The sequence below is a fragment of the Mytilus trossulus genome, chromosome 8, assembly GCF_036588685.1.
Source record: "Mytilus trossulus isolate FHL-02 chromosome 8, PNRI_Mtr1.1.1.hap1, whole genome shotgun sequence".
NCBI classification, from domain to species: Eukaryota; Metazoa; Mollusca; class Bivalvia; order Mytilida; family Mytilidae; genus Mytilus; species Mytilus trossulus.
Genome location: NC_086380.1, coordinates 15,678,567 through 15,695,403, shown reverse-complemented (window position 1 = coordinate 15,695,403; position 16,837 = coordinate 15,678,567). Strand labels below are relative to the sequence as shown.

The window sequence follows — 16,837 nt, the reverse complement described above, 5'->3', positions numbered from 1 at the left end:
TTTCCATAAACCTTTATGCAGTAGGCTGCAAGCGTTCATATTTGAGATAGATCATCTACAATCCTTCATACACATTTTGTATTTTACTGACTACAAGACATATACAAAAACAAATATGAAATATTTCCAGGAAAATTATAAAGCTGTGGTTTATGCTCATAGTTGAAGGCCGTATGGTGACCTTAAGACATAAGTTGTTATTTTCTGTGTCGATTTGGTCTCTTGTGGAGAGTTGTCTCATTGGCAATCATACCATATCTTCTTTTTTTATAATTAGGAGGATGTAAGTGTTGATATTTGAGAAGGAACATCTACAATCCTTCATATTTATATATATATATATATATATAACAAGATGTGATATGAGACAAATCTCAATTCAAGTCCCAAGTTGAAGAGTAACCAATTATAACATGTTTAAGTCAAAGTTCGGTCTTCAACACAGAGTTTTGGCTCACACCGAACGGCAAGCTATATAGGGCCCAAACTCATTAGTGTGAACCATTCAAACGGGAACACAAACGAATTTATCTAAATGAAAAAACGAGAAACACTTATGAACCACGTTAACAAACAACAACCACTGAACATCAGGTACCTAATGAGGACAGGCGAATAACAAATGCAGCGGAATTAATTTTTTTGATAGGTACCAAGCTTAACCCTTAACTTAACAGTGTGACATCACAACATAGAAAGACTCACTATGAAATATGAATTAAAATGGGTTAACTTAATCAAAAGACATATAACCACAAACTTGAATGTATACACTGAACGAATGAGTTTGATATATGCCACAATGATAATACAAAATCATTATAATAAGGGATTATATGTTAAACAATTTCACATGGATAACCATAACCTTTATTGTAAAGGATCACGGTTGGGAGTTTACCGACTACAGGAGCTATATAGATACTTGGGTATAACTGAAATCTATCAATGTACATTTATACAGTAGGCAGTATGTGCTTGAATTCGAAAAACAACACATACAATCCTTTGTGTACATTTGATATAATACAAATTGCAGGATAATGGTCAGAATTTGTACAGTAGGCAGTATGAGCTTGAATTCGAGAAACAACACCTATAATCCCTTGTGTACATTTGATATAATACAAATTGCAGGATTATGGTCAGAATTTGTAAATCTGCACAAACTATCGTATCGTTTATGTTGGCACCACCCACAAAACGTAAATCGTTAGTTCTTTATCTGTAATTTTATCTTCAAGTTGTCTTTGTGTTTACTTTTGTAGGACATGTATCTGCTCATTATATTACTCGTTGTTATTATCACCATCTACTCTAAAACTCCTAACCGAAATGAAATAATCTTTTGGCATAATGTTAACTTTCTAATGTTGTAGTGCAATTTATATTGTAGTAGATTTTTGGGTCAGCATTGTATGTGGGTTTCATTACCGAAGCATGAACGTATTTTACAATTTCGGTTTATTTGAGAGAGATACAGTGTTAAGGATTTGTATAGTGAGAAGGATTTTGCAGTTTATACAAATTCTTTCCAATATTTATCCATAAATTCTGAAAACCCTTTATTACAATAATTTATACCTTCTCATAATCTTATCCATCTTAACCATATAATCTTTAAGCATCTCATTATTTTATCAGATTTTTTATAGCGTATACTTTATACACTTGGAGATACACTTATATTCCCATGAAAAGCCTGAAATTAACAGATACGCAAGCTCAAAATATAATTGTAGTTATCTTTAAGATAAATTCGTTTTGGCATGACTTATATCTCAATTATTATATAAATTAGGTTAAATCTTAAGTAGTTAATATACAGTTACACGAAAGGCGTATTGATTTAAATCAAGAACGGATTTGTCTTCAGAATAACCGATATTGCTTCAATTTAATACGCCGTTTCAGACTGTGTTCCTTTTTTGAATAGCAGGTACACTTGTTCCAAGTTGGGGAGTAAGTTTTAATCAATTATGCGACAGTTATATCAGTTGTCCATATAGCACTTAACCCTTATTCAACATGGTATTGAAAAAGTCCAACATTATAGGTGTAAATCATATGTTAGCTGGTGTTCGCACATTAAACTTCAAGATCATTTAAGATCGACAGGTTATAGTTTTTAAAGTATCATTATTCATCGAAACATTTAACAGAGTGTTGTAAGCAATTAAGATATTTTCTTCATTCCATTGTAAAATATGTTATAAATCTGAACATCGGACAGACGCTAAATTAATTTTTAGTCAAACAAATGTGTTAATGCTACCTCCATTTCTATGATTACTGATAGAATAACTGAATGCAAACAAACAGAAAAATATATTGAAAACTTCTTCAAATCTTGTATCTTGTATGTTTTAACAAATAACAAAGTTTAGTCATATATTTTTTTAAAGTTTATTCATATGTATCATGACAAATGTACACGTATCAAGTTCAACTTCTAACTAATTTTACTACTGACTTCTGTGCGTGAAATATTCGTCGCTGGGCGTTGACCATTTATTCTAAAAACAGTTGTTGGCATGACACGGGTTGAAAATGCCTGTACCAAGTCAGGAATATGACAGTTCTTGTCCATTCGTTTTTGATGCGTTTTGTTATTTGATTTTGCCATGTGATTATGGACTTTCCTAATTGATTTTCCTCTGAGTCCAGTATTTTTGTGGTTTTACTTTTATGTTCTTCTCATATATGTTATGATGGTATATGATACTAAACCCCTTACGGGAAGGATTGTGCCTGATGTTCATATGGTGAAATCATAATCATTCAGTCAGTTTAATCGAAGTCTGGAACTGGGATGTCAGTTAACTGCTAGTAGTCTGTGGTTATTTATGTATTAATTTATTGTCATTTTGTTTATTTTCTCTGGTTACATCTTCTGACATCAGACTCGGACTTCTCTTGAACTGAATTTTAATGTGCGTATTGTTATGCGTTTACTTTTCTACATTGGTTACAGGAATAGGGGAGGGTTGAGATCTCATAAACATGTTTAACCCCGCCGCATTTTTGCGCCTGTCCCAAGTCAGGAGCCTCTGGCCTTTGTTAGTCTTGTATTATTTTAATTTTAGTTTCTTGTGTACGATTTTGAAATTAGTATGGCGTTCATTATCACTGGCCTAGTATATATTTGTTTAGGGGCCAGCTGAAGGACGCCTCCGGGTGCAGGAATTTCTCGCTACATTGAAGACCTGTTGGTGACCTTCTGCTGTTGTTTTTTATTTGGTCGGGTTGTTGTCTCTTTGACACATTCCCCATTTCCATTCTCAATTTTATGCAACAGGAATTAATCAAAAATATACCATAAAAAAAATCAAGTACTCAGAAAACGTAGAAAAGTTGTTTCAGCGAATGATTTAGTAACAAACAAATGTGGTAGTCGTAAGAGGTAATACTTAATTAAATTCCATAAGAGTGAAATTATCTTCATTCAATAGCAAGTTATCTCTGTCAAGTAATTTTATATCACAACCAGATCTGAGCTTAAATCATGCCTTGAACATTCAACGATCCGTGTATATGAGAGAGTCGACAATTTGCTTAAATAAAATGACGATCTTCAGTTAAAAACCAAATCCTCTAGATATTTGCGGCTTCTGGTTGGTACTCCACAAAATATATATATTTTTTTTATCTTTTTATCTTTATCTCTATTATTAACAAATATCAGTCTTTTTCAATAATTCTAAACCACCCACGGAAAAAGATATGTTTAGTGAAAATTTTTGGTGTGGTTTGTGTTGCTAAGTTTTTAGGTTTTTTATGTTTTTTTTTAAACTGTTGTTTGTGTTTGTGATTTGGTCTTTTTTTTTTTTTTTTTATCTCTGGCGTTCTCCCTTTATTTTCTACTTCTCAGTTTGTAAGTCCCTTTGGTATCGATCGCCTCTCTTAAGCTTAACTTCTGCGAGGTTTTGAATAACTGCATCTGCTGTATGTTCCCTTCAAATCGATTGATAGTTGTGACTTTTTGAATCGCTATACTACTTTTTCAATCAAATGGTATAAGTTTTTTTTATAAATAGCCATTTATTATCAGCAACTAATAATAGCATGTCCTCTTCGGTCAGGAAAATGATGAATACGGCATATATACGTGTAAAGAACTATGACGAAATCATCTTAGTTATATATTTTCTCCATAAAACTGTATAAAGTAAAATCACAAAATACTGAACTCAGAAGAAAATCAATTTGGAAATTCCATAGTCACATGGCAAAATCAAAAACAAAAGGGATCAAAAACGAATGGACAAGAACTGTCATATTCCTGACTTGGTACAGGCATTTTCAAATGTAGAAAATGGTGGATTAAACCTGGTTCTATAGCGCTAACCTTCTCACTTTAATAACAGTCTCATCGAATTCCGCTACATTTACATGATGCGTTAAATAAACAGTCACAATTAATAAAATAGTCAAAATATGGGTACATCAGTCATCATATTAATGTTCGGCAAATAAGTTAAAATGCATGACTGTAGTTTTTCGTATTTTTCGCCATTGTCCATAGATTTGTTCGTGTGTTGTGAACAAAAGTGTATTATCAAAAGACATTTTCTTCATGAAAACTGTATATCAATGTTCGGCAAATAAAGTTAAAAACGCCTGACTGTAGTTTTTTGTATTTTTTTCCCCAATTACCCTTAGATTTGTTCGTGCACATGTGTTTTGAACAAACGTGTATTATCAAAAGACAGTAAAGACCGTGTAGATTCCATTCACTACAAACAAGTTTAAAATATCTACCGGTACCTTTATGATATTTTTGCTTTGAATAATTAAGACTTGATTTTCTCAATGCTAGTATGAAGATATCAACTCTTTCGACTAATGTCTTTCGGGATTAGATATTTCACCTTATAATAAATTTCCAAGTATTACCTAAGTCATGAAATAACGTCTTTTGAGTAACAAACAAGTTTTAACTAATCAACTGTGTAAATTCTTCAATGGTTTCAGTACATACAAATAAACAAAAAAAATACTGAGAACCACGGCTGATACAAACTGGTTCCTAGAATTCGGAACAATACCAACTGCCTATATCTCATAACCATAAACAAAACATATACAGACTGTATATGGGATTCACAGACAATGAAAAGACTAGATGTATCTTACAACCACAGAAATACAAAGACTGTTTTAAAAACCACAGACTATTTACATTCAGATATTTTTAAAGAACCAAAGACAATACATTCACGTACCTAACAATTAGACAATACTTAAGAATACATGCAGCGCTTTAAAACCAGGTTAAATCCACCATTTTCTGCATTTGAGAATGCAGGTACGAAATCAGGAATATAACCGTTGTTGTTTTTTCATTTGATGTATTTCATCATTTGATTTTGCCATTTGATTGCTTTCCTTTTTGAATTTTCTTCGGAGTTCAGTATTTATTTATTTCACCTTTTATGCATTCTGTTTGATGTGTTTGAGCTTTTGATTTTGCCTTTGATCAGGGACGTTCCATTTCTGCTTTTCCTAGGAGCTCTGTAATTTTTTATTTTACTTCATACAAATCAAGCATATTCTTTTTGCTCTGCATGTTCTTATTTTGTGTCATGGAAGAATACCCATATCATGTGTTATTCTAATACATGAAGAAAATCTTGAAGTAATCTTTCAATTAAACATTGTTTCACACATGCTTAAGACTTAAAAACTTGAAATGTGGTATGATTATCAAGAAGATAACTATCCAATGGAGACTTTCAACAATGGCAAAACACATACCATATTGTATAATGTAGTTCAAAAGGAGAAAACCAACCATGTCATTAGTGTAGACAACACATTCAGAAAGTGAGTAGGTTAAAATCAATCCAGTTTAGTCTGATGTAAAATCATTCTGTAATTGCCAAAAGTGCATTTGATATAAAACATGTATAAGGCAATTTCCTATAAAAAAAATATTTCCAAGGGACATTACTCATGGTGAAATAGTGGATTTGAAATGAATTTCAATCTAACCCTAATACTTGCTAAGATAAACCTTCAATATAAATTTCGTAGCAATCCTATGAATGATGTAGATTTGAAAAGGCTTTCCATGCAATTTTTCGTATAATTTATATTTCCAAGGGGAATAGCTCCTTCAATAATAATTGTTTGGCACTGAATATGACTCCCCTATAAAATGAATTCTAAACACTAACTTTCCTAGGAGCTACATTACGTTTAAGGGTTATCAAGTATAAAGGTATATTAAAACTGCTTCTGAATTTACTAGTTGTTACAGATACACATGTTAGAAAAAGGTTAAAAAAGATATGCATTTGTCACTTTACTAAGAGTATCCCATGTTACCAAAGAACCCCAAGCATGAGAAGGAGAATTGACATAAAGTATTTTAAAAGAACATAATATAACATGATTTATTGTACATAACTCTTTAATACTAATTGAATATAACTAAAACACAAATCTAAGTGCAGTACAAATAATCTCCTCTGTTCTGTAAACATTCGTGCCTCTCATTCTTTCTTAATTGTGTGGCAGGCACTAAATCTTGTTTAACCTAAAACATAACAATATGGTTCAGTTGAATAAATAATTATTCAAAACAATACAAAATTTAAAAGCCCTAAACAGTTGTTATTTGTTTTCCATCTAAGGACAAATAGGAGTGTTCTATCCTTGCAATGGCAGAATCCCAAGACAATATCAAAATGTAAAACTTATAGAAATACAATTCATTTGTGAGACCAATTATTTAAATGAAAAGTTCAAATCATTTTTTTCTTGGTTAATTACTTTTCTTTGCTTTACAAATTTGATGATTAAAATATAAAGTGTGGTGATAGACAACCATACAGTGGTGAGAGACAAAGATAGTGTGGTGATAGACAAACATAATGTGATGATAGACAAACATAGTGTGGTGATAGACAAACATAGTGTGGTGATAGACAAAGAAAGTGTGGTGATAGACAATAGTGTGGTGATAAACAATAGTGTGGTGATAGACAAACATAATGTGGTGATAGATGTACACAGTGTGTTGATTGATTATGTGTGGCGGTAGATAAACATAGTGTGGTGATAGACAAACATAGTGTGGTGATAGACAAACATAGTGTGGTGATAGACAAAGAAAGTGTGGTGATAGACAATAGTGTGGTGATAAACAATAGTGTGGTGATAGACAAACATAATGTGGTGATAGATGTACACAGTGTGTTGATTGATTATGTGTGGCGGTAGATAAACATAGTGTGGTGATAGACAAACATAGTGTGGTGATAGACAAACATAGTGTAGTGATAGACAAAGAAAGTGTGGTGATAGACAATAGTGTGGTGATAGACAATAGTGTGGTGATAAACAATAGTGTGGTGATAGACAAACATAATGTGGTGATAGATGTACACTGTGTGTTGATTGATTATGTGTGGCGGTAGATATATTATATGTGGCCATAATTATGTAATGTGTGGCAGTAGATACATAATATGTGGTGGTATATACATTATGTGTGTGCCAGCAGATGTATACTGTAGACAATGCTACAAGTGCAATAACACTGAAACAATATATTTATAAGGTTTACTCATTTTGAATGTCACAATCATTGACCCACAGTTAGTATATCATATTTGCTACTTTTATTGAAAAGATACCTGACATGATATTTACATAAAATATTGCATGACATGTTGGAGCGGTTATACTTTAAAAAACATTTCTTTTAAACTATTTCATTTCAACCAGGATTGTTTATTGCTTATTGACTCTTTACATACATATGTATAATACTTTGCTACTTAACTCTTTACATACATATGTATAATACTTTGCTAATTAACTCTTAACATACATATTTATAATACTTTAAATTTCAATGAAGATTACCTTTTCCTTTTCTCCTTTTTTCTATCTATCAAAAATCTTGTTTCACTTTTCTGAAGAAAAAAAATAATAACAATGATAGGTGTCACATTGAGTCATTTTAAGTTTAAAATCTAAATTAGCATAAACAGATTTCTGGTCAGAAACATGGATTATTATCATACTCATATCCACTTTCAAGTTGGAATAAATAGGGCTTTGAGAGATATACCCAGTGGTGTGAAAGACATAATGTATAAATTGAGGTGAAAATATTAACAGTGAACTGATAGATATTCTGAGTGAGGTGATACATATGAAATGAGCAATTGATTTACAAAGTGAGGTTATTGGTATTTCCAGTAAGGTGATATGGTATATTGTGTGGAAATATACATAGAGAATTTGGGGTAAATATAGAGAGAATGGAGATATATATAGAGAGTATGTGGTGATTGATATATGTAGTGAGGTGATTGATAAATAAAATAAGGTGATAGGTGTTAATAATGTGGTCATAAACATAGAAACTGTGGGGATAGATATCGAAAGTATGGGGATATATATAGAGAATGTGGTGATTGATACATAAAGTGAGGTGATTGATAAATAAAGTAAGGTAATCTAAGGTGTTTATTATGTGGAGATATACAGAGAGACTTTTGGGGTAGATATAGAGAGTATGGGGAAATATATAGAGAGTGTGGTGATTGATATATAAAGTGAGGTGATTGATAAATAAAGTAAAGGGGAAGCTTTTGTATTATCCTGATATATACATAGAGACTATTATGATATATACATAATGACTGTTGGCATCGGAATGGAGAGTGTAGTGATAGATAATCATAGTATGGGGATAGCTTTTGAGACTGTAGTGATAGATAATCATGGTATGGGGATAGATTTTGAGACTGTAGTGATATATAATCATAGTATGGGAATAGCTATTGAGACTGTAGTGATAGATAATCATAGTATGGGGATAGCTATCGAGACTGTAGTGACAGATAATCATAGTATGGGGGTAGCTATTGAGACTGTAGTGATAGATAATCATAGTATGGGGGTAGCTATTGAGACTGTAGTGATAGATAAGCATAGTATGGGGGTAGCTATTGAGACCGTAGTGATAGATAAGCATAGTATTGGGGTACCTATTGAGACTGTTGGGATATATATGCAGAGTGTGGTGATGAATGCAGCGACTGTAGCAATGTAGGAATATATAAACCACCACACTGTATATATCTTTTTTTGAGTATAATTTTATAAAAATACTTTACCATCACTATTGCTGAGTGCTGCTTGGTTGTAAATTATTTAACTATTCTTGTTATTTCATTTAAAATTAGATGTACCCATGTCCTTTCTTCCTTTTTCACCAATGACCTCTAAATCCCTGCAAAATGTTGTTTGGTATTTCTGTAAGAAGAACACAAATATAAATAATAAATTTGATAATTGCTACATGATAAGTATGCAAGCTTATACAAACATATCTCAGTGGACATTGCATATCTTCATATCTCCTCCCACTGTAAATTATACAATGACCAGTACATTTCTCTGACTTATAGAAGATACAACAAATTATAGTATACAGTCTTGTGAAAAAAAGATAAAGAATGATGATAGATATAATCATTGTGTTACTATAAATATGATATGATGGTGATATACAGATATAGATAGGTGATAAGTGTGGACTTAGTTATAGTGGGGTTATGTGTATATACAGTGAGGTAAAGGATCAACTGAATAGTATAAAGATATATACAGTGTGATGATATATAAACCAAAGGATGATATATATATACATACTGTGTGGTGACATATATATCAATGGTGTTGTGATTGATTGATTTAAGCAGTGCATTTAGTTAAAAGATACATAAGGGGAGGGGATACATATATAAAATATGGTGAAAAATTATCAACAGTGAGGTCAAGAAAATATTTTCAGGGATGTCATATATATATAAAATGAGGAAATAGATATATAAATTAAGGTGAAAGATATATAAAGTGAGGTGATAGATATATAAGGTGTGGTAATGTGTATAAGGTGTGGTGATGTATATATAATGTGTGGTGACAGATATAAAAAGTGAGGTGAAAAATTTTAATAAAGTGTGGAGACAGATATATAAAGTGGGGTGACATATATATAAAGCATGGTGACATATATATAAGGTTTGGTGATAGATATAAAAAGTATGATGACAGATATATAAAGTATGGTGATAGATATATAAAGTATGGTGACAAATATATAAAGTATGGTGATAGATATATAAAGTCTGATGACAGATATATAAAGTATGATGACAGATATATATAGTGAGGTGACAGATATATAAAGTATGGTGACAGATAAATAAAGTCTGATGACAGATATATATAGTGAGGTGACAGTTATATATAGTGAGGTGACATATATATTAAGTGAGGTGACAGATATATAAAGTATGGTGACAGATAAATAAAGTATGGTGACAGATATATAAAGTATGATGACAGTTATATATAGTGAGGTGACAGATATATAAAGTATGGTGACAGTTATATTAAGTGAGGTGGCAGATATATAAAGTATGATGACAGATATATATAGTGAGGTTACAGATATATAAAGTATGATGACAGATATATATAGTGAGGTGACATATATATTAAGTGAGGTGACAGATATATAAAGTATGGTGACAGATATATATAGTGAGGTGACATATATGTTAAGTGAGGTGACAGATATATAAAGTATGGTGACAGATATATAAAGTATGGTGACAGATAAATAAAGTCTGATGTCAGATATATAAAGTATGGTGATAGATATATAAAGTATGGTGACAGATATATAAAGTCTGATGACAGATATATAAAGTATGATGATAGATATATAAAGTATGATGACAGATATATAAAGTATGGTGACAGATATATAAAGTATGGTGATAGATATATAAAGTATGATGACAGATATATAAAGTATGATGATAGATATATAAAGTATGGTGATAGATATATAAAGTATGATGACAGATATATAAAGTATGATGATAGATATATAAAGTATGGTGACAGATATATAAAGTATGATGACAGTTATATATAGTGAGGTGACAGATATATAAAGTATGGTGACAGATATATATAGTGAGGTGACAGATATATAAAGTATGGTGACAGATAAATAAAGTATGGTGACAGTTATATTAAGTGAGGTGACAGATATATAAAGTATGATGACAGATATATATAGTGAGGTTACAGATATATAAAGTATGATGACAGATATATATAGTGAGGTGACATATATATTAAGTGAGGTGACAGATATATAAAGTATGGTGACAGATATATATAGTGAGGTGACATATATGTTAAGTGAGGTGACAGATATATAAAGTATGGTGACAGATATATAAAGTATGGTGACAGATAAATAAAGTCTGATGTCAGATATATAAAGTATGGTGATAGATATATAAAGTATGGTGACAGATATATAAAGTCTGATGACAGATATATAAAGTATGATGATAGATATATAAAGTATGATGACAGATATATAAAGTATGGTGACAGATATATAAAGTATGGTGATAGATATATAAAGTATGATGACAGATATATAAAGTATGATGATAGATATATAAAGTATGGTGATAGATATATAAAGTATGATGACAGATATATAAAGTATGATGATAGATATATAAAGTATGGTGACAGATATATAAAGTATGATGACAGTTATATATAGTGAGGTGACAGATATATAAAGTATGGTGACAGATATATATAGTGAGGTGACAAATATATAAAGTATGGTGACAGATATATAAAGTATGATGACAGATATATATAGTGAGGTGACAGATATATAAAGTATGGTGACAGATAAATAAAGTCTGATGACAGATATATATAGTGAGGTGACAGTTATATATAGTGAGGTGACATATATATTAAGTGAGGTGACAGATATATAAAGTATGATGACAGATATATATCGTGAGGTGACATATATATTAAGTATGGTGACAGATATATAAAGTATGATGACAGATATATATAGTGAGGTGACATATATATTAAGTGAGGTGACAGATATATAAAGTATGGTGACAGATAAATAAAGAATGGTGACAGTTATATTAAGTGAGGTGACAGATATATAAAGTATGATGACAGATATATATAGTGAGGTTACAGATATATAAAGTATGATGACAGATATATATAGTGAGGTGACATATATATTAAGTGAGGTGACAGATATATAAAGTATGGTGACAGATATATATAGTGAGGTGACATATATGTTAAGTGAGGTGACAGATATATAAAGTATGGTGACAGATATATAAAGTATGGTGACAGATAAATAAAGTCTGATGTCAGATATATAAAGTATGGTGATAGATATATAAAGTATGGTGACAGATATATAAAGTCTGATGACAGATATATAAAGTATGATGATAGATATATAAAGTATGATGACAGATATATAAAGTATGGTGACAGATATATAAAGTATGGTGATAGATATATAAAGTATGATGACAGATATATAAAGTATGATGATAGATATATAAAGTATGGTGATAGATATATAAAGTATGATGACAGATATATAAAGTATGATGATAGATATATAAAGTATGGTGACAGATATATAAAGTATGATGACAGTTATATATAGTGAGGTGACAGATATATAAAGTATGGTGACAGATATATATAGTGAGGTGACAAATATATAAAGTATGGTGACAGATATATAAAGTATGATGACAGATATATATAGTGAGGTGACAGATATATAAAGTATGGTGACAGATAAATAAAGTCTGATGACAGATATATATAGTGAGGTGACAGTTATATATAGTGAGGTGACATATATATTAAGTGAGGTGACAGATATATAAAGTATGATGACAGATATATATCGTGAGGTGACATATATATTAAGTATGGTGACAGATATATAAAGTATGATGACAGATATATATAGTGAGGTGACATATATATTAAGTGAGGTGACAGATATATAAAGTATGATGACAGATATATATAGTGAGGTGACATATATATTAAGTATGGTGACAGATATATAAAGTATGATGACAGATATATATAGTGAGGTGACATATATATTAAGTGAGGTGACAGATATATAAAGTATGATGACAGATATATATAGTGAGGTGACATATATATTAAGTGAGGTGACAGATATATAAAGTATGGTGACAGATATATAAAGTATGGTGACAGATATATATAGTGAGGTGACATATATGTTAAGTGAGGTGACAGATATATAAAGTACGGTGACAGATATATAAAGTATGGTGACAGATAAATAAAGTCTGATGACAGATATATAAAGTATGGTGATAGATATATAAAGTATGGTGACAGATAAATAAAGTCTGATGACAGATATATAAAGTATGATGATAGATATATAAAGTATGATGACAGATATATAAAGTATGGTGACAGATATATAAAGTATGGTGACAGATATATATAGTGAGGTGACATATATATTAAGTGAGGTGACAGATATATAAAGTATGGTGACAGATATATAAAGTATGGTGACAGATATATAAAGTATGGTGACAGATATATATAGTGAGGTGACATATATGTTAAGTGAGGTGACAGATATATAAAGTATGGTGATAGATATATAAAGTATGGTGACAGATAAATAAAGTTTGATGACAGATATATAAAGTATGATGACAGATATATAAAGTATGGTGACAGATATATAAAGTATGGTGACAGATAAATAAAGTCTGATGACAGATATATAAAGTATGGTGATAGATATATAAAGTATGGTGACAGATAAATAAAGTCTGATGACAGATATATAAAGTATGATGATAGATATATAAAGTATGATGACAGATATATAAAGTATGGTGACAGATATATAAAGTATGGTGATAGATATATAAAGTATGATGACAGATATATATAGTGAGGTGACATATATATTAAGTATGGTGACAGATATATAAAGTATGATGACAGATATATATAGTGAGGTGACATATATATTAAGTGAGGTGACAGATATATAAAGTATGGTGACAGATATATAAAGTACGGTGACAGATAAATAAAGTATGGTGACAGATATATAAAGTATGATGACAGTTATATATAGTGAGGTGACATATATATTAAGTATGGTGACAGATATATAAAGTATGGTGACAGATATATAAAGTACGGTGACAGATAAATAAAGTATGGTGACAGATATATAAAGTATGATGACAGTTATATATAGTGATATGACATATATATTAAGTATGGTGACAGATATATAAAGTATGATGACAGTTATATATAGTGAGGTGACATATATATTAAGTGAGGTGACAGATATATAAAGTATGATGACAGATATATAAAGTATGATGACAGATATATATAGTGAGGTGACAGATAAATAAATAGATATAGGAAGATGTGGTGTGAGTGCCAATGAGACAGCTCTCCATCCAAATAACAATTTAAAAAGTAAACCATTTTAGGTTAAAGTACGGCCTTCAACACGGAGCCTCGGCTCACACCGAACAACAAGCTATAAAGGGCCCCAAAATTACTAGTGCAAAACCATTCAATATAAACAAAACAAGAAACGAGAAACACATATATATTACATAAACAAACGACAACTACTGTACATCAGATTCCTGACTTAGGACAGGTGCAAACATTTGCAGCAGGATTAAACGTTTTAATGGATCCAAACCTTCTCCCTTTTCCTGAAACAATAGCATAACATCACAACATAGAAAAACACACGATAAAATATCAATTTGCAGACTTAACTCAATCAAAAAACGTATGAATACACAATGAATATAAAAAGTATTGTGACAGATATATAAAGTATGATGACAGATATATAAAGTATGGTGACAGATATATAAAGTATGGTGACAGATATATAGTGAGGTGATTAATATATAAAGTGTGGGGATAGATATATAGTCTGGTGACAGATATATATGGAGTAGTGATAAATATATAAAGTGAGGTGATAGATATATATAGTGAGGTGATGGATATATAAAGTGTGGTGATGGATATATTAAGTGTAATGACAGATATATAAAGTATGGTGACAGATATATAAAGTATGGTGACAGATATATATACAGTGAGGTGACATATATATTAAGTGTGGTGACATATATATAAAGTATGGTGACAGATATATAAAGTATGGTGACAGATATATATAGTGAGACGATTGATTTATAAAGTGATCAGGTGATAGATATATATAGCCAGGTGATTGATATATAAAGTGTGGTGATGGATATGTCAAGTGTATTGACAGAAATATTAAGTCTGGTGACAGATATATAAAGTATGGTGACAGAATATATATACAGCCTTTTACAGAGTGGTGATAAATACAGAATGGTGATAAATATATACAGCGGTTTTAGATATGAACATATGTTGATAGATTCATAGAGTGGTGATAAATATATAGCATGGTGATAGATATTTACAGTGTTGTACAAAGTGGTGATTGATACAGAATGGTGGTAAATATATAGCATGGTGATAGAGATATACAGTGTTGTACAAAGTGGTGATTAATACAGAATGCTGATTATTATATAGTGTGTTGATAGATTTATAGAGTGTTGATAAATATATATACAGAGTGGTGTTAGATATATTCACTTTGGAGATTTTAACATATTGGTAATATATAGTGTAATGATAGATATTTATATTGGTGATATATATAAAAACAGTAGGATGATAGATATATACACTGGTGATAGATGTTTGCAATGGTGATATATATATACAATGGTGATATATGTTTACATTGGTGATAAAAAATAAATAAATTTTTTATTATGAAGATTTTTTTAACTCGTTTTATGGCATTCCCGACCTGATGATTATTTTCATTTAATATAGGTGTGGTTAGTTTGATGTTAGTTGTTCATTGGTCAATATTTGATTATGACGTCAAATTTTCAGGCTATTATCTGAAATTCCCATTGTGACGACATGAAGACAGAGAAACAGATTTCACCACATAATCTTCTGCAATACCATATTTATCCACTCTTGACAGTGTCAAAATTAATTGATTTTGATATCACCTAAAGGAATGTGTACTTTTTTATAGTCATGCACCAAAAATTACTGTTATAAACGTCATTTGCCAATTTTTTTTAACGGTTATTTGTGATTTCCTGATTTGCCAGGGATTACAAGTATCACCCTCATACATGACCAGGGATAGGAGGTGGCCCTGATCCCTTAAACATGAAATCCCGAATTTAAATAAATTTAAATTCTGACAATTCTGACATCCAGTAATTCAAAAAAAGAATTCCTGTATCTCTTAATAGATCTCTAAACCCTGAGCCTAAAAACACCAGATCCTGGAGTCCTGATAAAGGCCCTATCCCCCCTCATACATGCACGATCCATAACAATATTTTTAAGACTTTCTTGACGCCGCAAGAAATCATTTGGTCACCTCCTATGAACACTGACATAATAAATACACATGAAAAGAATTTATTGTCGGACTCTTTTGAACCAAATCACATTTTGTAGTTGGAAAAGGAAAAGAAGGGGGGGGGTTAATGTTATTTTGCATTTAGAGTTGATCATGTATGTTTTCATTGCTACAATGCATTATTTTGCAAACCTTTCACATGTTTTTTTTACGTTTTAGACGTTATGTGTGCTCTGAAGGACTGGGAAGAGAGCCACTTCAACAACTGAGCACGACGTGTATTTTCTTTGATAAATGTAAATAAAAGCGTACAAATCTATCTCCACATAGGAGATTTTCTTCAAAAAGTGAAAGTAGAAATTACCGGATCCGCCCAGTTCCGGTCGCGCATGCGCACAAATACGAGGTTATAGTCCGGGTTACAATATCTATAAC

General features: G+C 30.8%; 1 protein-coding gene and 1 long non-coding RNA gene across 3 annotated transcripts in view; both read right to left on the bottom strand.

Annotated features, from left to right (window-relative positions):
• LOC134681682 (uncharacterized) overlaps positions 1-16,837 on the bottom strand; it is a 35,699-nt gene that overhangs the window by 13,625 nt on the left and 5,237 nt on the right. The gene's annotated exons all lie outside the window — the stretch shown is intronic.
• LOC134680595 (uncharacterized) lies at positions 6,408-16,741 on the bottom strand. Of its 2 annotated transcripts, XR_010100480.1 has the most exons (4): positions 16,595-16,741; positions 9,138-9,276; positions 7,876-7,925; positions 6,408-6,541 (listed from the first exon to the last, which is right to left on the bottom strand). It is a non-coding gene; the product is annotated as an uncharacterized LOC134680595 (long non-coding RNA). The 2 variants fall into 2 exon arrangements; XR_010100481.1 differs by lacking the exon at positions 7,876-7,925.